General features: G+C 37.5%; 1 protein-coding gene and 1 pseudogene across 1 annotated transcript in view; both read right to left on the bottom strand.

Annotated features, from left to right (window-relative positions):
- Window positions 1-24533, bottom strand: part of LOC145246053 (uncharacterized) — a 256726-nt gene that overhangs the window by 28441 nt on the left and 203752 nt on the right. The gene's annotated exons all lie outside the window — the stretch shown is intronic.
- Window positions 12210-12325, bottom strand: LOC145246238 (5S ribosomal RNA; annotated as a pseudogene).

Raw genomic sequence — 24533 nt, 5'->3', positions numbered from 1 at the left:
AAAATTAAATATGTTTTTAACTCTTTTTCAAGATGTCTTTTAACATGTTTTATTAATCATTTGTTCATATATATATATATATATATATATATATATATATATATATATATATATATATATATTTACCAGTGGTGAAAAAACCGGACTTTTAAGTTTTAAACCGTTATAAACTAAAAAAAAACGAATATAAGAATTTACACATAATTAATATTCAATTATAAACCCCTCTCTTATTGCATACACTCCTACTACTTTAAATTCCAACGTCCTCTCCCTACCACCCCCTTCTTTTCTAACTCCCCTTTATCTACGATTTTTCCATTCTTATTTGACTTTATAACTTAGTCCATCTATGAATTCTGACGATGCTAGTTGGATTTTTTCCTCTCTTTGAGGATTTTCCTCTAGCTGAAACAATTTGTAAACTCATTCTGGACTCACAGTAATAAATTTCCTATATATATATATATATATATATATATATATATATATATATATATATATATATATATATATATATATATATATATATATATGCTAGCAGGGATTGTTCGGGATCGAACATTTCACACCCCTATATTTTTATTGTTATGCAAAAAATTATGAAATTTCCTTGCGGATTTGAATATGTAGACCATGTCATTCAAAATAAGAAGGGAAAAAAACAATTAAAAAAAACACGCTATCAACAGTAAAATTTACACAGCTCGTTCTTCTATCATTGTTGCGAAGCAACGACATGGAAAAATGGCTTTATCGATGATAGAAAAATTAAAATAACGGTATCGATGATCGGTAATTATCGGGGGTATTCTGAGACAAAACTTAACTGAGATCACTTCCAGACTTATACACTAAAGTTCTGTAAATTTTAAAGAAAATCTGTTGAGCCGTTTCGGAGACTATAAGGAACAAACTTACACACAGAAACAAAGTTGCATATACACCACAAAAAGCCCGAAGTGAGGCCTTTGAATGCATAATTTGCATAACTTATTTTCATATAGTTCATGAAAAATTAATATTTGATGTTATTCATTTGTAATTCTATTATCCTATTTTTTTTATATATATGCATTAGTTTTTTCTGTATTGACAATAATTAATCCAAGTAATTTATTAAAAGAGAATAATTTATTAAAAAATCGTCAAGGGAGGTAATTTAAATTGAATTAATATCGTTCATTAGAAATAAAGATTTAATAGGGAGGGGAGAGGGTTACTGCTTACTTTCTCCCTATCTCTCCTTCCCTTTCTCCCCCCCTTCTCTCTCTCTCTCTCGCTCAGACGAATTCTATTTATTCTTTCTTGCCAAAGTTTTATTGTTTTATTTAAAAGATAAATAAATGTGTATCAAAATAACAAAAATGTTACTATTTATCTATATACCTATAAAATTGATTTTGTTTCTGTCTCTGGCATGGATATTAAAAGCCTACCTTTTCTCCTTAAAACTTATTAAAACAGACTTTTTAATATACTCAGTCATGGATATGTGAGCGACTTCAACAATGTAAACTAATTTGCATACTCATTTGAAAAATAAACGGTCGTTAATTATTTATTTTTTATGGTTTCACATTAGATGATTGGTTTCATTTAAGTATTACTCTCACTTCTGTATTTCTTTCTTTCTATCTATCTATCTATCTAGCTAGCTAGCTAGCTAGCTATCAAGTGATGTTGTCGGTGTTTATGCGAAAATCTCTACTGAACTCCTCTCAGAAATTCGGTCTAAAAAGTAGAAATTTAATGTATAGGGTATTTGAACCTGTAGCACACTAAAAATAGCTGCTAAAGGTAAAAATAGAAAAAAAAAAAACACACAGTTGATCTCAGCAAATGTAAATCGACTATTTTCTGAGCATGCGTACATGTACATTTTTATCTTGAAATCGCCTTTTCTTTAACCATCTGGCGATTGGTCAAACGGGATCGACAAAGACTAAATAACAATTATGGCTTGAGCGCTGAATGTTTTAGTTTCGAGCCTAGTTGATTGCACTGAAGTAATATTATTTTAAATACGAAGTCTGCATAAATTAAAACATCATATTTATATTACGACCGGGCAACGCCTGGCAGCCTGTTAGTCTATCCATATGAATAAAAGGGAACGTTTTTGTTTCATGTTTGCAAGAAAATTAGGTGTTTATTTAAAATTACACTTAGCTAAAATACAAAATACAGAAAAAGCTTTACGATATACGTACTCGTAACGAAACGAAAGTTTCATATTCTAAAAATCACGTAAATTGATCAAGTATTTTTTTTAAATATATAATTAAGACAATCAAATTACATGAGAAGCGAGTAAGATGCCGGGAACGACCATATTGTTTTAAATTTTACTTAATTCAAAGGCGACAATTCAGTTTGACTACAGAAATTTCGTTTGTATTCAAGACAATTAAGACATTTTAGTCGCTAAAAATCGTAAAATTTGTTTTTCTTAATGAAAAAAAAGTATTTGATCAATTTACGTGATTTTTGAAGTATGATATCTTCGTTCCGTGACGAGTACGTACATAATAAAGATTTTTCTGCATATATTTTTAAACAAGTGTAATCTGTATTATATAAAACTAGCGGGGGTACTCGGCGTTGCCCGTGTGTGGTGAGGTGTGTGTGTGTGTGGCTGGCGAGGGGTGTGTGCCTACCACGGCTTAAGAGAGACTCATCTACCCAACCTGGTATTTTACCTTGCAGTACATACGGCACCTCGCCTTCCCAAATGGTAACCCATCTGATACTGGCTAGGTTCAACGTTGCTTAACTTCGATGATCTGGCGAGAACCGATGTGTCAACGTGATTGTGCCGTATACCTTTATTTAACACTCCTTAAAAATGTCCTTCTTCAGAACAAATTCAACTGAAAACCTAACAAGTACCTTTTGAATCCATGTATGTTTTTGTTTTCTGATGGAGGGTCGCATTGGTGTGTAGAGTTTCTGGTAATACGCTGGTGAAGCTAAGGGCCCAACTCCTTAATTATAAACCCCGAATACTCAAGTATAATTTCTACTACTGAGAAAAATAATGGGAGGGAGATAGTTTGAATAAGATTGGATGCTCTTCCCCCAATTTGATTACGCAGAATCCAGGACCACCGCTCCGTCGTCCTCATCCCACTGAACGCCAAACACTCTTCATGTTTGCTACGGTTCATTTATGTGACGTTTTATCTGTGATACACTTCATGTATGTTACGCTTTAGGTATGTAACGCTTTGTACATGTCACGTACCACATACGTAACACTGCATACATGCAACACTTCATGTCTGCAATACTTCATGTATGTAACACTTTATACAAGTCACGCTACATGCATGTCACACTTTATGCATATTACATTTCGTATATGCTGTGCATCACGTGGGTCACGATTGATGTATGCATAAGTTCGTGTGTTGTGCGATATGCAAAAGCGTTGCACGTAAAATAACATCGACATACAAAAGCAGCTACTCCATGAGGACCAACAGGTATTTATCTCTCCCCCTTCCCCCATTTCGCTCTACCTTCCCCCTTTTCTCTCTCTCTCACTCTCCATATATATATATATATATATATATATATATATATATATATATATATATATATATATATATATAGAGAGAGAGAGAGAGAGAGAGAGAGAGAGAGAGAGACAGAGAGGGATATATATATAGTGGAAATGGTAATTAATAAAAACTGAAGAAAGTGCTCAATACTGTTGTAGAGCAAATATGCGTTTTATTTTTTATTACCATATATTTCTGTTAAGTTACATTATTGTTTCAGCTACCCGGCCGTTTTTTGGCCGTCTGAGGAAGCTATAGACGGCAAAAAAAAAAAAAAAAAAAAAAAACGGCCAGGTAGCTGAAACAATTATGTAACTTAACAGAAAGATACGGTAATAAAAAATAAAAACGTAGAGAGAGGGAGAGATGTTTTAAAAGCCAAAAGCAATGCGGAAAGGACCGGAATCATGAGATTAAAGAAAAGAAAACAAACAAATAGACGGGTATGTTTGAGTAGAGACATGTCTCACTGTTTATTCATCAATCATTCCTCACCTCGTTATATAGTTAATTGGTAACCAAGTTTTTGGTATGTCCGGTGTATATAAAGTCCGTTGGTGGTATGCAACTTTGATTAATTTCGGGAAAAACAAATATATAATCCGAGGTTATTTTTTTTCAAAGGTAAAATAACTAATGAAGATTAACGAGATTAATACAAGAGTACCCAATACCGAAGTACAGTAAAGTATACACTCTACATAAGCAATAATATGTTGCTAAACAGTCATGAGCATTTTTCGGTCAGCTAGTTACCAGTAACTACAGACCTCTTTAGGCCATACAGCTTATACAAAAGCAAACTGTGTTTTCGCATAAGTTGTATCGCCTGAAGTGGTCTCTGCATGGAATAATTCGCTGATGCATCTTTGCTCCTGACGCACGTCTATGACAGGGGTTGCTTTCTTGGAGTCTCACACCGTCAATATCTGCAACAGAGAAATGAAACTTTTAGGTAATTAATGCATAAGTCCAGTCATCATAACAATGCATTCGGGCGGAATAAAAAGGTGGATGCATTGCTTTCAGAACGTCTCTCGTAAGCATGTGTTCTACAGAGTGAAATTCTAGTTGGTAGTAGGAGGGGGGATGTTGTTCTCTCTCTCTCTCTCTCTCTCTCTCTCTCTCTATATATATATATATATATATATATATATATATATATATATATATATATATACATACATATATATACTAGACAAATATTCGTCCAGTGACAAGTAAAAAATGAACTTTCTGAACATAACAGGTTTGCACATTTTTTATGCCTTGTTATAAAAATTAAAATCACGCTATAATGTTTCAAATTCCTATTGAACTTTTAATCAGAATCCACTATATGATTTTTATTCTAGAATGTTTCATACAGGTTGTCCAAAATGTCACTGAAGGGTTTTGAACTTAAATAGATTCTTTATTTTGATGTTCTTTTTCTGACATTTTAACACAATCTAAGACATTGGGAAATCATTTTTTTTTTTATAAAGATGCAAAATTCAAACAATCTTTAGTTATGAAAAATAATGTCGTTCAAATGTTGCCCATTTTCCGCTTGGCATATTTGTTCTCTTACCAAAACATTATTCACAACAGATTGCAAGAAAGTTTGAATTGCGATTTAACTTCCTTATTTCGTTCCCGATGTTTTCATCCAATTCTTGTAAAGTTTCGGGTGTCCAAAAAGTCACTGCAAGAATTGAAGGAAACCACCCGGAACGAAATAAGGGCGTTAAAGCACAATCTAGAGATTCTGCAATCACCTGTGCATGATGATTGCGACGTCTTGTCAGACGAGTGCCACTCCTTCAATCGCTGAACGCCCCTGTGCCCGAAGATGACTTTTCAGTCCCACCGGCGATTTGCACACCCTGAAGCAGACAAGACATCGATGACAGTTATTGGTTTGGACGAAACCAACAGCAGCAGAACTTGTATTGTCATGCACTTTCATGTGATTAAGGACATTGGACAACAGAGCCCGGTCACACACCTGACAGTTTCATACGTCTCCATGATTGTACACACAAATATATAAGCAAGCACGCACACACACACACACACACACACACACACACACACACACACACACACACACACACACACACACACACACACACACACACACACACCTAACGTTACATAAATAAGATCCGTAGCGTAATCGATAAAGTGTTAAATAAAATTCAGTTTTAATTGACGCTCTTCTGGAGGTTGAGGGTTCAATCCTCAGTGCAAGCAATACTAAGAGTACAATCGTGAATTGGTTAAGACTTCTACCCGATCATGACTAACGCAGCGAGGGTATGCTACCTCCCCCACCATATATTCGACAAGTTACGCCCGAAGAAAGTCGCAGGTTACACCGACCGAAACGTTGTGAAAATTATGCTCAAGATGAGAACAGTAGTCCGAAGAATCCAAATAATACGAATACATTTGCTTTAATTGCAAAATAAATGAAATGTTGTGCGAATAACATTCAAAATGACAACGGTAGTCCAAGAAGCCAAATTAAAAAGAGGAAAAGTCGTTCGTTCGCAAATATAAAAAAAAATGTAAATACTGAATTAAAACAAAATACACATTAAAAAAAAACACGCACACTTACCAACTAGGATACCACATGAAGTTGGTAGGAGTTAGGTCGAGAGGAAGTTAGGTAAGTGTACAAGGAGTAGAGGTTGTAGGTGTGTGCCATGAAAAAGAGACGACGTGTCGCTTTCAAAGGAAGAAGTTGAGTCGCGAAGTGCACGTAGCTAAAACCCAAGTGTCAGAAGACAGACATGTAAAACCGTTGAATGTATTGTCCCTGAAAACAGTAGATGATGACCTCAGCCGATCATTATGGGCAAATTGAGTCGTCGGTTTGTTGCTCACTCTTTCCACACACACACACACACACACACACACACACACACACACACACACACACACCCACCCACACAATGAAACAATTGAAGACGTCGGTTAGTGGGCGGAGGTGGACATGCGCCTGAGAGATGCGATTGTTAGTTATTTTAAAGGCGACACCGACACTGAAGCCAAAGTAAGTCTAAACTAAGAGTCGCGGTGCTTGTGTAGATCGGTGATCTTTTAAATGAACACATTTCAGGCGAAAAAAATCATTGCGTACTTACATGTTATGTCGAAATTAATAATTTAAAAAAGTCTCCAAAATTATTAAAAACTAGCGGGACCTGTAGAAATTCCAAAGGGGACTCATTCATATGTATTGATGTTGGCATTCTGTAGATGTTCAGCATAAATGGAGATTGTAGCTATTTTGCTAAAACTGCAAAAGCATTTATCCAAGCTAGCAGTGACGCCTGGTGGTGCCAGGTCGTAAAGTACGCTTAAATATGATATTTTAATTCTTGCAGATTTCGTTATATATTATTATAGTTAATGTTCTGTCAATTTTTATATATAAAGTTCCGATTTCAAAATACAAAAAAATATATCTATATAACTTGGGTTCATCAGCTTGAATCGAAACCGAATCTCTCTCTCTCTCTCTCTCTCTCTCTCTCTCTCTCTATATATATATATATATATATATATATATATATATATATATATATATCATAAATATATAACATATAAATATATATATATATAATATAAAGTATATAACTTTACTATCTTCAGCTATAATCGAAATCGAAACCAAAACTTATGAAAAATTCTTGATAAAATCATTTATAAAAAAACAGATTACTAAGGTGCTATCAGCTAAAATCGAAACCGAAACCGATACTTATGAAGAATTCTTGATAAAATTTAAAAAAAAAAATAGATTATTGGAGTGCATTAGCTATAATAAAACTTGAAACCGAAACCCAAACTTATGAGGAATCCTTGATAAATTATTTATAAAAAAAAAATAAATGACTTGAATGCCATCAGCTATAATGGAAACCGAAACTAAAACTAATGAAGAATTCTTGGTAACATTATTTATAACAAGAAATGGAAGTACATAACAATTAAACGACTCCGATATAAGCGTGACACAGAAAATAACACATAATCTATCGTATTAATATATAGATAATCCAGCAGAAAAATAATTACAAGTAAAAATAGAATTTATCGAGTTATCGAGTTTTACTGTATGTTTTAATATGGAAAAAGCGTGCGACCAATTCGGTACGACAAACTGACTTATCTCCCTTTGCTTTAACTGGCTTTAAATAAGAGCTCGCCTTCTTTAAACACAATATTCCATGTTTATCGCAAATTCAAGCACAATTAAACAACGTGGAGGTTTCTATAATGTATCGCCATTAATAAGTAAACTCTTATTAAAATGACATGATTTAATTTTACTCACACCATAGAAAACATAACCTATAATAATTAATAATAATTAATGATAATTAATGATAATTAATAATAATTAATAATAATTAATGATAATTAATACATATAATCAGCCAATAAATTACATAACAAAATACACTCATGCCATTTAAGTTGTACATCTACATTTGAATTATAACAGCCATATATATCCCAAAAGGACTATAAATGATATATCTTTTATAAATATATTAACAGCTATATGGCGTAAAAAAATCTTATTCTCGTTACAACGTTACAACATTTAAAAAAAAAATTTTTTTTCAACAACTTTTTTCGTTCTGAAATAGAACACGATTTATCCTTTTCATACAAGTATTATAAAATTTAAAATATTTTAACGACTTTTGCGTTCTGAAATAGAACAAATTCATACTTTTACCAACAAATATATTTTCAAATATTTTCTTCAATTTATTCATTCAGAAGAAGTCTATTATATAAAGGGCAAACATCTGTGTGTCAATGCGTGCCTGTAGGTGTGTATGTATGTATTTCCGCTAAAAACTTTTATATCATCCACATCGAAGCGGCACTAACATAGTACCTTCAAGAAGGAGCGATTTCTCGGACACATAACATAGAAAAATTAGAAAAATCGTCAATTATTTCATGCAGGAATGTCGTTTTGGTTGAATAGGGTGGGCAGATAAAATCCTTGCTTTCGGTGCTGTTTGTAAACTGCGCATGCGTGAACGGTTGATTCATTCTTTCGTTAAAAAATAAAAAATAAAAAATTACAGGGTCATAACATGTGTCGTCGTGGTCTTATCGATAACGCATTCGCTTACGAACTTAAATGTTTCGAGTTTGAGATCAGCACGCGGAATTTTTCTTTTCTTTTTTTTTTTTTGCTTACAAAATTTTCCTTCTGGTTTCGCTTCTTCCTGAGTCTCCCCTTTATTTTAGGTATGGGCAATGCCGAGCGCCCCTTCGCTGTTAAAAAGTCCACGAATACTTCTAGAATAGTGATTTTAGGCTATGAGGGCTCAATGTTCTTTTTATATTTAACATTTTATTTTTTATATTTCAAGCGGTCTTCCGCTCTTGTTCACAATATATATATATATATATATATATATATATATATATATATATATATATATATATATATATATATAATTTTCCTGTGTGTGTGTGTGAGTTCGTTCCTTACAGACTCCAAAACGGCTGAACAGATTTTCTTTAAAATTTACAGAACTTTAGCATATAAGCCTGGGAGTGATCTTAGTAAAGTTGTGTTTTAGAATACCCCCGATAATTACCGATAATTTAATTTATATATCATCGGTAAAGCCATGTTTTCCATGCCGTCGCTTAGCAACAATGATAGAACAACGGTCCGTGAAAATTTTACTGTGGGTAAATTGATAGCGTGTTTTTTTATTTTTATTTTTTATAATTTTTTTATTATTTTTTGCATGACGTGGTCTATAGGTTCAAATTCCGCACGTAAATTTCTTCATTGTTTTTCATATACTTCAAAGAATTTTATAACACTTGAAAATTTACGTTTTTTTTTTTTTTTTTTTTTTTGCATAATGTGGTCTGTAGGTTCAAACCCCGCACGTAAATTTCTTAATGTGTTTTTTTCGTTAACTGGAAAAAAGTTTATATAAAATAAAATAATTTTATAAAAGAAACAGTAGGTTCTCTAGAGCGCAATGTAGAATAACATATATTTTACACTAAGTTAATGCATAGAGTCACGTGAAGCTATACTAGTGATGATGGCTTTGCATTTAAAATAAGCTTGGTCTTATATAGATAAGTATTTTATAAACATTTGATTGGTCGTATTATTTGTGTTATGCTGACTACTGTTCTCAATTTTGATGTAATTCTCATGACATAATCTCCAACCTTTTCGGGTGAGTTTTGTCTAACTGTGAAATCTATATCAAAGGGTTTGCTATGCACATGTTAACTGTTGTGTTTGGAGAAATTGTGATGTCAGGATTTTTGTCTAACATAGAACACGTAGACAAGCTCATTGTATTTTTAAACACAATTTATTCGCGGCAGAAACATTAAATTAATTACAGACGATATTAAATGTCTGGTGATGTGTGCCATGTTGTTTTTCTCTCTCTGGAACTTTCTAGTTTTTTTTCAATGATCTACAAAAGGGGGAATAACTCTTACTTTCTTTAGAGTTATTCCCCCTTTTATCACTATAAAATTAACAAACTTTACTTTTTTTTTTTATTTGTAATCATTTTTAACCCTAACCCTCAGTTATGTAAAAAGATGTCGAGTAAAATAACACTGTCGAAATGACCAATTCAAGTGTTGATGCGTTGGGCAACTAAATAGCATATAAGGTCCCTCACTCCAATTCCATATAATCAGTAGTTTTCTTTTTTCTTTTTTTTCCCTTTCTTCTTCCTATATCGATTCATACTTTTTTTGTTTTTGTTTCCAGTTTCGCATATCTTTTTGTTGGTAATCGTGAAGAAAGAGAGAGCCTGTTTCCTCCGTTTGACTATAGGTGGCGTTACTGTCTGTCAACCCAGGTACGGAAGCACAAAATGTATATAATGCCACCCTTGAAATAAAAATAAATGTTTTTGTTATATTTTAATTTTAAACATGGTTTTTTTTTGGGGGGGGGTGCAAACATATTTAAGTTTTGTTTTTTGTCTTTTCAAACATATTTACGTTTTTTTTTGTTTGTTTTTGCAAGCATATTTAAGTTTTATTTTTCCAAACATTTACGTGTTGTTGCTTGTTTATTTTAAAACATTTACGGTTTTTTTGGGTTTTTTTTTTTTTTTGCAAGCATAAACTAAATATTTTTGAAATATTTTTCTTTTTGAAAAGTTTGCTTATGCACTTATTGGTACCGCGCTATTTTTTAATAGTAGTTTCAAGTAAGATTCAGGTTTTACAATATCCTTTTTCAAATATATATATATATATATATATATATATATATATATATATATATATATATATATATATATATATATATATATATATATATATAAATACTTGCGGAAAAGGTAAAATAAGTGCAGAAAAATTAAGAAAAAAAAGGGGGGGGGGTCCATAAAAAAGATAAAAGAAAAAACGTTGATTTTTTTATTATTATCATAAGAGCGTAAAAAATACTCGCGGAAAAACGGTTGTACCCATAAATATGTTTAAAAGAAAAATATAGCAAAAACATTTAGTTTATGCTTGCAAAAAAAAAAAACGTAAATGTTTAAAAATAAACAAGCATCAAAACGTAAATGTTTGGAAAAATAAAACTTAAATATGTTTGCAAAAAAATAAAACTTAAATATGTTTGCACAAAAAGAAAAAAAGAAACATGTTTAAAATTAAAATATAACAAAAACATTTATTTTTATTTCAAGGGTGGCATTATATACATTTTGTACTTCCGTAACTGGGTGGACAGACAGTAACGCCACCTAAAGTCAAACGGAGGAAACAGGCTCTCTCTTTCTTCACGATTACCTTTTTGTTCTATCGTTATATTTTTAACTTCGCCAATTTTGACGTTAATTTTTATGAATATTAATGCGAACACTGGCGGAGCATAATATTTCCGGGAACAGGAGTAGCTATAGCAACAAAATGTCCTGGCATATCAAATAATTACAGGAAGCCAATGTTAAAATTCATATTTGGTAATATCCAGACGCAAATCCAAGACAGTTAAATCAGATGAGATAAATCGAAAACAAAGGTAGAGAAGATTAAAAAAAAAAAAAAAAAAATTTAAGAACAGTTAATAAACAGAAAGGATATATATATATATATATATATATATATATATATATATATATATATATATATATATATATATATATATATATATATATATATTAGTATAATATGTTAGTATTCGCATTTTGCTGTTTCATTTTGGGCTTGAAATAGCATTCGTCATTATATTGTGCTATTATCATTCCTCTGATGAGAAGTAAGCATGTTTTGAAACGCCGCGGTGTAAGGATTTCTTAATTTTTTTTTTATTTAATATTCCTTGTTGGATAATAAATTTTTTTATTCTATTCAGATTAAAAAAAAAGTTTTCTTTTCTTTATATATATATATATATATATATATATATATATAGAGAGAGAGAGAGAGAGACCCCTTCTGTTTTTGACAGACTATGGATATCCACTGTAGAGGTGCCTGCGTGTGAAATTTTTGTGGCAGGAGGTGCGCGATATCCAACCACACCTCTCCTGAGTCGACATTGTTAAATAACAGTCGCAAATGACGTACAGGACAACTGGAAACAATGCCGAGATAAGCAGAGAGCACATACAGCGACTAGAATTCCCAAATGGTCACCCATCTGTACTAACCAGGCTCAACGTTGCTTAACTTCGGTGATCTGATGAGAACCGGTGTGTCAACGCAATTATGCCGTACAAACAATCTGAACACAATATATATATATATATATATATATATATATATATATATATATATATATATATATATATATATATATATATATATATATATATATATATATATATATATATATATATATATATATATATATATATATATATATATATATATATATATATATATATATATATATATATATATATATATATATATATATATATATATATATATAAAGAAAAAATAGAAAAAAACGAATGAAATTATTAAAAAATCAACGTTTCGTCCTTGTCTCAGAGGACATCTTCAGGATAATTGAAATAAAAATGTGATAAAAGATATATATATATATATATATATATATATATATATATATATATATATATATATATATATATATCACGCACACACACACCAGTTTCTAGCATAGTAATAAGGATGATAAAACAAGGTGGGGATAAAAATAAAATATTTAAACAGTTGAATAAAGCATTTGTTCGTTATCCTGATGCTTTTGAATCGTTTAAGATAAACCAGACTATATTAATAAAGGAAATCCAAAACTATATTAGCAATGTATAAAATGTATTTATAATTACATATAATAAATTTATATATAATAAAAAAAAATGTATATATGTAAAAATAAAATATTTTTAACCTTTATATATCTAATTTTAAATAAATAAGAATGTAAATATAAAAACTACTAATTATAGTGGGGGTGATAAGTAGTTAAATGGATTAATCCAAAGCTTATAAATACAAGACTGATAAATTAAAAAATGTATCCATTTTAAATGGATAGTACCAGTCAAGGATCCGTCACTTGACACTCAGCTCAACAGGTGAGGGGCCGGAGACCGGCCCAGCACCTGTTGGACTGAGGTACACCGCCTGGGTAATACCTAGGAGGTCCACCCTCCCAGGCCTTGCCACCGGGCTTTCCGGTGGGGCAAGTTTATTGCTTGTTGCCTGAGGCGCCCCGACCGGGGAATGCCGACGGGGTTACTCAGGCAATTTTTAAAATTGCAGGAGTGCCCCTCCTTTAGGGGAGCCTGCTAGGTTACCACTTTCCGGCCTTGTGCCACATTTTGCTGAGTGGACAGCAAATAAATATAATCCATTTTAAATGGATAGTACCAGTCAAGGATCCGTCACTTGACACTCAGCCCAACAGGTGAGGGGCCGGAGACGGCCCAGCACCTGTTGGACTGAGGTACACCGTCTGGGTAATACCTAGGAGGTCCACCCTCCCAGGCCTTGCCACTGGGCTTTCCGGTGGGGCAAGTTTATTGCTTGCTGCCTGAGGCGCCCCGACCGGGGAATGCCGACGGGGTTACTCAGGCAATTTTTAAAATTGCAGGAGTGCCCCTCCTTTAGGGGAGCCTGCTGGGTTACCACTTTCCGGCCTTGTGCCACATTTTGCTGAGTGGACAGCAAATAAATATAATCCATTTTAAATGGATAGTACCAGTCAAGGATCCGTCACTTGACACTCAGCCCAACAGGTGAGGGGCCGGAGACGGCCCAGCACCTGTTGGACTGAGGTACACCGTCTGGGTAATACCTAGGAGGTCCACCCTCCCAGGCCTTGCCACTGGGCTTTCCGGTGGGGCAAGTTTATTGCTTGCTGCCTGAGGCGCCCCGACCGGGGAATGCCGACGGGGTTACTCAGGCAATTTTTAAAATTGCAGGAGTGCCCCTCCTTTAGGGGAGCCTGCTGGGTTACCACTTTCCGGCCTTGTGCCACATTTTGCTGAGTGGACAGCAAATAAATATAATCCATTTCAAATGGATAGTACCAGTCAAGGATCCGTCACTTGACACTCAGCCCAACAGGTGAGGGGCCGGGAACCGGCACAGCACCTGTTGGACTGAGGTACACCGCCTGGGTAATACCTAGGAGGTCCACCCTCCCAGGCCTTGCCACCGGGCTTTCCGGTGGGGCAAGTTTATTGCTTGTTGCCTGAGGCGCCCCGACCGGGGAATGCCGACGGGGTTACTCAGGCAATTTTTAAAATTGCAGGAGTGCCCCTCCTTTAGGGGAGCCTGCTGGGTTACCACTTTCCGGCCTTGTGCCACATTTTGCTGAGTGGACAGCAAATAAATATAATCCATTTCAAATGGATAGTACCAGTCAAGGATCCGTCACTTGACACTCAGCTCAACAGGTGAGGGGCCGGAGCCCGGCCCAGCACCTGTTGGACTGTGGTACACCGCCTGGGTAATACCTAGGAGGTTCACCCTCCCAGGCCTTGCCACTGGGCTTTCCGGTGGGGCAAGTTTATTGCTTGTTGCCTGAGGCGCCCCGACCGGGGAATGCCGACGGGGTTACTCAGGCAATTTTTAAAATTGCAGGAGTGCCCCTCCTTTAGGGGAGCCTGCTGGGTTACCACTTTCCGGCCTTGTGCCACATTTTGCTGAGTGGACAGCAAATAAATATAATCCATTTCAAATGGATAGTACCAGTCAAGGATCCGTCACTTGACACTCAGCCCAACAGGTGAGGGGCCGGAGACCGGTCCAGCACCTGTTGGACTGAGGTACACCGCCTGGGTAATACCTAGGAGGTCCACCCTCCCAGGCCTTGCCACTGGGCTTTCCGGTGGGGCAAGTTTATTGCTTGTTGCCTGAGGCGCCCCGACCGGGGAATGCCGATGGGGTTACTCAGGCAATTTTTTAAAATTGCAGGAGTGCCCCTCCTTTAGGGGAGCCTGCTGGGTTACCACTTTCCGGCCTTGTGCCACATTTTGCTGAGTGGACAGCAAATAAATATAATCCATTTCAAATGGATAGTACCAGTCAAGGATCCGTCACTTGACACTCAGCTCAACAGGTGAGGGGCCGGAGACCGGCCCAGCACCTGTTGGACTGTGGTACACCACCTGGGTAATACCTAGGAGGTTCACCCTCCCAGGCCTTGCCACTGGGCTTTTCTGGTGGGGCAAGTTTATTGCTTGTTGCCTGAGGCGCCCTGACCGGGGAATGCCGACGGGGTTACTCAGGCAATTTTTAAAATTGCAGGAGTGCCCCTCCTTTAGGGGAGCCTGCTGGGTTACCACTTTCCGGCCTTGTGCCACATTTTGCTGAGTGGACAGCAAATAAATATAATCCATCTCAAATGGATAGTACCAGTCAAGGATCCGTCACTTGACACTCAGCCCAACAGGTGAGGGGCCGGAGACCGGCCCAGCACCTGTTGGACTGAGGAACACCGCCTGGGTAATACCTAGGAGGTCAACCCTCCCAGGCCTTGCCACTGGGCTTTCCGGTGGGGCAAGTTTATTGCTTGTTGCCTGAGGCGCCCCGACCGGGGAATGCCGATGGGGTTACTCAGGCAATTTTTTAAAATTGCAGGAGTGCCCCTCCTTTAGGGGAGCCTGCTGGGTTACCACTTTCCGGCCTTGTGCCACATTTTGCTGAGTGGACAGCAAATAAATATAATCCATTTCAAATGGATAGTACCAGTCAAGGATCCGTCACTTGACACTCAGCTCAACAGGTGAGGGGCCGGAGCCCGGCCCAGCACCTGTTGGACTGTGGTACACCGCCTGGGTAATACCTAGGAGGTTCACCCTCCCAGGCCTTGCCACTGGGCTTTCCGGTGGGGCAAGTTTATTGCTTGTTGCCTGAGGCGCCCCGACCGGGGAATGCCGACGGGGTTACTCAGGCAATTTTTAAAATTGCAGGAGTGCCCCTCCTTTAGGGGAGCCTGCTGGGTTACCACTTTCCGGCCTTGTGCCACATTTTGCTGAGTGGACAGCAAATAAATATAATCCATCTCAAATGGATAGTACCAGTCAAGGATCCGTCACTTGACATTCAGCCCAACAGGTGAGGGGCCGGGAACCGGCCCAGCACCTGTTGGACTGAGGTACACCGCTTGGGTAATACCTAGGAGGTCCACCCTCCCAGGCCTTGCCACCGGGCTTTCCGGTGGGGCAAGTTTATTGCTTGTTGCCTGAGGCGCCCTGACCGGGGAATGCCGACGGGGTTACTCAGGCAATTTTTAAAATTGCAGGAGTGCCCCTCCTTTAGGGGAGCCTGCTGGGTTACCACTTTCCGGCCTTGTGCCACATTTTTTCTGAGTGGACAGCAAATAAATATAATCCATCTCAAATGGATAGTACCAGTCAAGGATCCGTCACTTGACACTCAGCCCAGCAGGTGAGGGGCCGGAGACCGGCCCAGCTCCTGTTGGACTGAGGTACACCGCCTGGGTAATACCTAGGAGGTCCACCCTCCCAGGCCTTGCCACCGGGCTTTCCGGTGGGGCAAGTTTATTGCTTGTTGCATGAGGCGCCCCGACCGGGGAATGCCGACGGGGTTACTCAGGCAATTTTTAAAATTGCAGGAGTGCCCCTCCTTTAGGGGAGCCTGCTAGGTTACCACTTTCCGGCCTTGTGCCACATTTTGCTGAGTGGACAGCAAATAAATATAATCCATCTCAAATGGATAGTACCAGTCAAGGATCCGTCACTTGACACTCAGCCCAACAGGTGAGGGGCCGGGGACCGGCCCAGCACCTGTTGGACTGAGGTACACCGCCTGGGTAATACCTAGGAGGTCCACCCTCCCAGGCCTTGCCACCGGGCTTTCCGGTGGGGCAAGTTTATTGCTTGCTGCCTGAGGCGCCCCGATCGGGGAATGCCGACAGGGTTACTCAGGCAATTTTTAAAATTGCAGGAGTGCCCCTCCTTTAGGGGAGCCTGCTAGGTTACCACTTTCCGGCCTTGTGCCACATTTTGCTGAGTGGACAGCAAATAAATATAATCCATTTCAAATGGATAGTACCAGTCAAGGATCCGTCACTTGACACTCAGCCCAACAGGTGAGGGGCCGGGAACCGGCCCAGCACCTGTTGGACTGAGGTACACCGCCTGGGTAATACCTAGGAGGTCCACCCTCCCAGGCCTTGCCACCAGGCTTTCCGGTGGGGCAAGTTTATTGCTTGTTGCCTGAGGCGCCCTGACCGGGGAATGCCGACGGGGTTACTCAGGCAATTTTTAAAATTGCAGGAGTGCCCCTCCTTTAGGGGAGCCTGCTGGGTTACCACTTTCCGGCCTTGTGCCACATTTTGCTGAGTGGACAGCAAATAAATATAATCCATTTTAAATGGATAGTACCAGTCAAGGATCCGTCACTTGACACTCAGCTCAACAGGTGAGGGGCCGGAGACCGGCCCAGCACCTGTTGGACTGAGGTACACCGCCTGGGTAATACCTAGGAGGTCCACCATCCCAGGCCTTGCCACCGGGCTTTCCGGTGGGGCAAGTTTATTGCTTGTTGCCTGAGGCGCCCCGACCGGGGAATGCCGACAGGGTTACTCAGGCAATTTTTAAAATTGCAGGAGTGCCCCTCCTTTAGGGGAGCCTGCTGGGTTACCACTTTCCGGCCTTGTGCCACATTTTGCTGAGTGGACAGCAAATAAATATAATCCATTTTAAATGGATAGTACCAGTCAAGGATCCGTCACTTGACACTCAGCTCAACAGGTGAGGGGCCGGAGACCGGCCCAGCACCTGTTGGACTGAGGTACACCGCCTGGGTAATACCTAGGAGGTCCACCCTCCCAGGCCTTGCCACCGGGCTTTCCGGTGGGGCAAGTTTATTGCTTGTTGCCTGAGGCGCCCCGACCGGGGAATGCCGACAGGGTTACTCAGGCAATTTTTAAAATTGCAGGAGTGCCCCTCCTTTAGGGGAGCCTGCTGGGTTACCACTTTCCGGCCTTGTGCCACATTTTGCTGAGTGGACAGCAAATAAATATAATCCATCTCAAATGGATAGTACCAGTCAAGGATCCGTCACTTGACACTCAGCCCAGCAGGTGAGGGGCCGGAGACCGGCCCAGCACCCGTTGGACTGAGGTACACCGCCTGGGTAATACCTAGGAGGTCCACCCTCCCAGGCCTTGCCACTGGGCTTTCCGGTGGGGCAAGTTTATTGCTTGCTGCCTGAGGCGCCCCGACCGGGGAATGCCGACGGGGTTACTCAGGCAATTTTTAAAATTGCAGGAATGCCCCTCCTTTAGGGGAGCCTGCTTGGTTACCACTTTCCGGCCTTGTGCCACATTTTGCTGAGTGGACAGCAAATAAATATAATCCATTTTAAATGTGGAAATTGATGAATCGCACAGGTAAGAAATTCATTTTTATACTATGAAAAGGTTAGTAATTGCAATTAAGAATAGGAAATTGGATAAAATGTTTTTGTAACATGTCTTCTTCCTAAGATTAAGGGTGGTGGTGTTTGATCAACACTGCTGGGGAGCCATGAAGTAATATACTGTTTTGTTTTTAAATCCCCGAAACAGTGTTTCATGGTAAACAACTGATGATCCCTTGAAAAATAAAAAAAAATGGTATTATAGTAAATTCGAGAGAGTTGATGCAGTGATTGCAGGTGATTAAATGACTTACTGACTAGATGGTTTTTTAACGAATGATAAAAAGTAATTTTTTGTATAGTTTCAAATGTTAAAAACTTCAAAGACTATATATATATATATATATATATATATATATATATATATATATATATATATATATATATATATAATTTCTTGGTTTTCCTTTTTCTACATTATTTTTTTACTTTCTTAGTTTATTAATTCTTTCTGTTTTTCTTTCTCCCATCCTTTCAGAGTTTATTTACATATTCACTCATTAATGAGGTATTGCTTTCTTTTTCCTTATTTCATCCCTTTCTTTCTTTCTTTCTTTCTTTATTTTTCCTTATTTCATCCCTTTCTTTCTTTCTTTCTTTCTTTATTTTTCTTCTTTCTTTATATTTTCTCCTTACTAAAATCATTGTTTTAAAAAAGGCTACAGTTCAAATGCACATACAAGTTAAACTTTATACATTATTTCTAGTTTTCTTTTCTTAAATTCTATTCACCATTTCTTTCCTTCTTTCCTTTCTTTCTACCTCACACCCTATAACACACTTACGTGTATATCACACCCTTCTCTTATATCTGTGTCTTAAGTTTTTAGTAATCATAGTATAACCTCAGACCAATAAATTAGTCGTAAATAAACTCAGCCGTTCATTCGAGTCTAAAATTAAAAGTAAGAATGACTTATCTCCCCTTAGTTCTCCGCTCTTTGTTCTCAGTTCTCCTTATCTACAAATAGATTCACTGTTAAAAAAAACTACTTCCGTTGTCTGTCGTTCATTGTTTCGATCGTTTATCTGTTTCCCTCATTTTTTTTTTTGTATATTATAGTGTCTCTATTTTCTTATCTTTCTTACTAGCGAGACCAATGAGAAATTCCACGTTTGTACCATACATCTGTAGTACATTGATCCCGTAAAGTTTATTGACGTTCGGTGCGAACGCAGTCCCCACAATATTATTGTATCATCTTTATTCACAGCGAAATATACTAATCTAACTACTATGGTTAATGTAGTATCAGACTATATCTGGTTATGGAAGTTCGTCTCCAAAACCTTTGTAAAGGTTTGTGGAATATTTCCGTTCTATGGACGTCCGGTACTTGTATATCCCCGTTAGGGTAAATAACAATGTTAGGTTCTTGCAGTTCTTGCTGGGAAGTGTTGACGTCCCCTTACATACAGTACCTGGTATTCTCCCAGTTTTTTTTATTTTTATTTTTTTATTTTTTTTTTACTAGGGGTTACCACTTATGAAGGCCCAGAGGTCACTCTAGTAGGATAAGGGTTAATGGGTGTCAGGTAGACGGTGAAACGTCACCGTGGTGATCAGTAATGGTGGAACATGGGTAAGGTTTAATTATTAAACAGAACGGCTCAACAAGAACTTATTTAGAGTAATTAGACTTAAAACATGGCCATGTTATAGTCAGCTGGGAAACAGCCCCATGGTATTGTGTTCTAAGAAAGGTATTTTATAGAATTTTCGTTTAGTTTTGTGGACAAAGAAAACTATTAAGAGTTCCTATTTACAATGCCTGCCCACGGGACAGAGTTAGACACCAGGGTGTTTTTTTTTTGTTTTTTTTTTTACATGGAGAAAAGGAACGAAAATAAAAAAAATCTCCTTCACTAACAGAGAACAAAAAATCGAAGTGCAGCAGCTGAAGAACAGATACTTCACTTTGATCTTGGCCCAAAATTGTTGATAATTGTTGAAGCTAGACGAGTATTTGTTGCGAATGTTTTACAAGGGGAGGGGGGCACAGATTGAAGTTCAGTGGAGCACCTGCCATGAGACGTTGCTTAACATCGGTGATCAAACGAGAACAGATGTGTCAACGTGATTATGCCTTACTAGTAGGGATCCCCGACGTTGCCCGGGATTGAATGATGACCAACGAATGTTTCACACTCCCATTTTTTTATTGTCAGCAAAATCTGTGAAATTTTAAAATCAAATCGATTGATTGCATGCTATAGTTGGAGACTCATCGCGGTACACCGGGAATAACCTTCACAAGCCTTCTTTGCAGTGACTTAGGTGACATTGTATTGCACTGTAGAGAACCTACTGTTTATTTTATAAATTATTTTTATATATAATGGCTTGAATTAAAGTTTAAAATGAAAATGTCAAGTATCATGCTTCAATTGTGCTTTGTGATTTAAACAGAAACATTCATTTCGATCGCACCCCTGTCATATAAAAAACCTACTATTGATGTTGTTATATACCGGGTCTTTCTGTTTGCGTGGTAATAAAACTTCTAAAATGCACTTGTGATGTTAGGCTGTATAAGGTGTTCACTTTGGTCAAATTTGCCTGTTCCTTCTTTCATCAGATATTTTTCGATTATTGATATTTATTGCAAACATTTCGATACAAAATATAAGGACACTGCCAGATATATAAAGTACATTTCTGTGAAATCTTTTATAAAAATCGCCCAGCTGTTCGGAGTCCATAGGAACAAACTCAAATACACACGCGCGTGTGCGAACGCGAACGCGAACGCGAACGCGAGCGAACACACACACACACACACACACACACACACACACACACACACACACACACACACACACACACTGCTCTTTTTATGTAATAGTTAAGACATTTCATACGTATAGAGTTTTAACGACCATTTTGTGTGATATTAACCAATGCTAGTATCACCACGCTTCTTCCTCTTTTTCTAGCGCTTATCGGAGGTGGTGGTGATGGTGTGAGATTACAAGATTTTTTTCTCACAGAACTACCGTGGCAGTTTCAGTTCCCTTGGTTCGTATAATATTCTTTGTGTATTTTTAATTGTCTTTACACATAAACATATACTCTGTCTGAAAGCGCTTGTTGATCTGAACGTAACCGGTCAATCTATTCTTTTATTTAATTTTAATTTTTTTTTTGGCAGGCCAAAGTGCTGTTTTTTTTTTTTTTTTTTTTTTTTAGAGCGCTGGCTTTTTAATCCCAGTTTCCGACTCTTGTGTCACATCTTTCCGTCGTGGGAGGGAGAAAAATAATCCTTAACTTTATACATTACGAGATATAGCATTTTCGCTTGTACTAACACAGACGTGTGCACATAGAACCCCATCCACTATGACTACGCAACTCCTACAGTTGCAGACATAGAAAAGTGAGCTATTAAACCTGGTACAGTGATATGGGGCAAGAAGGCGAAAGAAGCAACCATAGTAGAAGTTAGTGTCCCCAATGATGATGGGTATAAAGAGAGCTGAGAGGCCACAGATAACGAAACACCAAGGTCTTATGTACGATATGAAAAGAAACTGGAATCTTAGGAAGATCCCTATCATTCCAGTAATTATAGGCGCAAATGGACTCATGGAAAAGAATTTCAAAAACTACCTGGCAAATATATCCGATGAGATTCAAACAGTTGCACTTAAAGAAACAGTAAGAGAATTTAAAAAGATCTCTCGGATGGAATGTATGAGATAGGGGGTGAATGGCATCCGGTAGGATGCCACATCCCCAAATTTGACAAACTGATATAAAATTGAAAAAAATAAGTGAACTTGAATGCCGACTGGAAAGAACTTGAATGCTTACTAGACACTGTATTCGAATGTCTAAGGTCTATCTGTACAGAGGTTTGTCAGGACAACTTCATACGAGAATAATCCGCCCTACAAGTAAACCCTGACTAAATATTCAAACTAACAAAGTATTCAAAACTCAAATATGTTTTTACTTTTTAGTTAACAAGTTCTCGACTGTTACTTATTCTGTACTTTATCCGCATCTCCAAAATTGTTAAGAGGGCGTTTCTCATTTCGAATTGTAAATATACATTAACATTCATATTCAGGGAGAACTTAATTGCTTACTAGACGCTGTCCTAGAATGTTTAAGGTCTCTCTGTACAGCGGCGTGTCAGGACAACCTAGTATGAGAATAATTCCCCCACAAGTAAACCGTGACTAAATATTCAAAATAACAAAGTATTCAAAACCCAAATAAAATCTCCTCTGTATGACCACCCTACACTGGCTTAGACAAAGATTAGTTCACCTTCTCTAAGTGACGTTATCCATAGTAACAACACTAAGCTGGACGCTCCAACAGACTAGATGAATTCTTGTCCTGGAACCCAGTGAGACCAAGAAAAAAAAAAAGAAATATATACTATAACGTAGATAATTGGCCAATAAGTGAGAGGAAAATTAACATCCGTAACTTGTTTTTTTTTTTTATTTAACGTTTGAAAGATAATGTAGACATCAGGGTCGGAAAGTAGGATTGAGAAATCAGTGCCTTAAGATGTGAGGACTCTGACCTGCAAAAAGTGTCTGGGCAGCCCCTACCACCTCGGCAATCGCCGATAAGGGCGCCTCAGGCGATTAGCAATAAACTAACCCCTTCTCTAAGAGAGAAGGCAAGACCTGGGAGAGTGAACCTCCTAGAACTGCACAAAACTTTACTCCCACCGCAAAATCAACAGGGATCGGATCATTACAGCAATGGTTTGATGTCTGTTGATTTCGGGGGTCGAGGATAAACATCCCTAGCCGAGTTTTAATTTGAGAGATAAAAGGGGACTGCAATGGAATATTCGAATATCTATGCATCTCATATAGAGTTCAAGTGTTTGCCCCATGAAGGAGCCCCTTAGTTCTTGAGAACTTCGACAGAAGTAAAATCAAACAAAGAAAGTGTAACGTGTTTCAGTGTAACGTGAACCGACATCTTGCTACCCAACTCCCTACATAGTACCCCTGTAGCTCATGTACCTGATAGAAGCCCCTCTACATCAAAGTGACAACGTGCCTTGGTTGGGGTGAAAATGTAATAAAAAAAAAAAATTAAAAAAAAAAGAGAAAAAAAATCATACTTTCTCACACTTCCCTTGACAGACCTAATCCCAATGTTATTTATTACATAAGGGTAGGTGACCTTATGAGCAGTCAATACTAAGGTCAGTCTTCGCTTGGATACGGTTGGGGTTTCTGACTCATATCGTTAACCGTCGTTCACTTTATCTGTCTGCGTTGTTGATCTCGGTAGCCATTTCCCGTTTCCTCAAATACCACCATGCCCGATCGGTTAATCAGGGTAGATATATTTATTAGCAGGCCACCCAAGCTGCCCAGCAGCGCACTCTAGTAGCACCGCTTTTTTTTAAATCTGGGCTCATTATTTTCTTGCATCACTCAAAACAAAAACAAAACAAAACAAAAAACAGAAACAAAAAACAAAAACAAAAAAACAAAAACAAGCTAATAAATAAATAAAAAAAAAAATTGAAATAAAATAAACAAACGAAACAAAAATCGGCTATGAATATAAACTATACTATATTGGTTAGCAAGACTTTGTGACTGGAAAAAGCGTAGTATCTGTTCTGATGCGCTACTTCATATATTGAGTGAAGGAGAAATCCTTCTAAACTGAGCCACTTTTTTTTTGATCTAATCTAGAGTGTCTCTTTCTGGGGAGCTAAATTTTTTCACGCATTTTTTTTTTTTTTGTTTATGGAAATCGCTCCAGACAAGGCATGAAGCCATTTGATGCAATAAGCTAAAAAAGAAAAGAAAAAGAAAAATACCATTTCAGGGGTAAAACACAAACAAACAAACAAACAAACAAACACACACACACACACACACACTAACTAACTAACTAACTAACTAACTAACTAACTAACTGTACGTGGATAGATTCAAACCTCTAAAAAAACTGCAATTCTCCCCCCTTGTCAGAAACATCACTGATGGAATGTGAGGACTAAAGGACTAAATAAGAAAAGCGAGAGTTCATTGGCTGCTGATAGTAAACCCAACGTTCACCTTTTACTT

The sequence above is a fragment of the Euprymna scolopes genome, chromosome 23, assembly GCF_053919585.1.
Source record: "Euprymna scolopes isolate OS-2025 chromosome 23, ASM5391958v1, whole genome shotgun sequence".
Taxonomy (NCBI): Eukaryota; Metazoa; Mollusca; class Cephalopoda; order Sepiida; family Sepiolidae; genus Euprymna; species Euprymna scolopes.
This window is presented reverse-complemented; position numbering and strand designations above follow the sequence as displayed.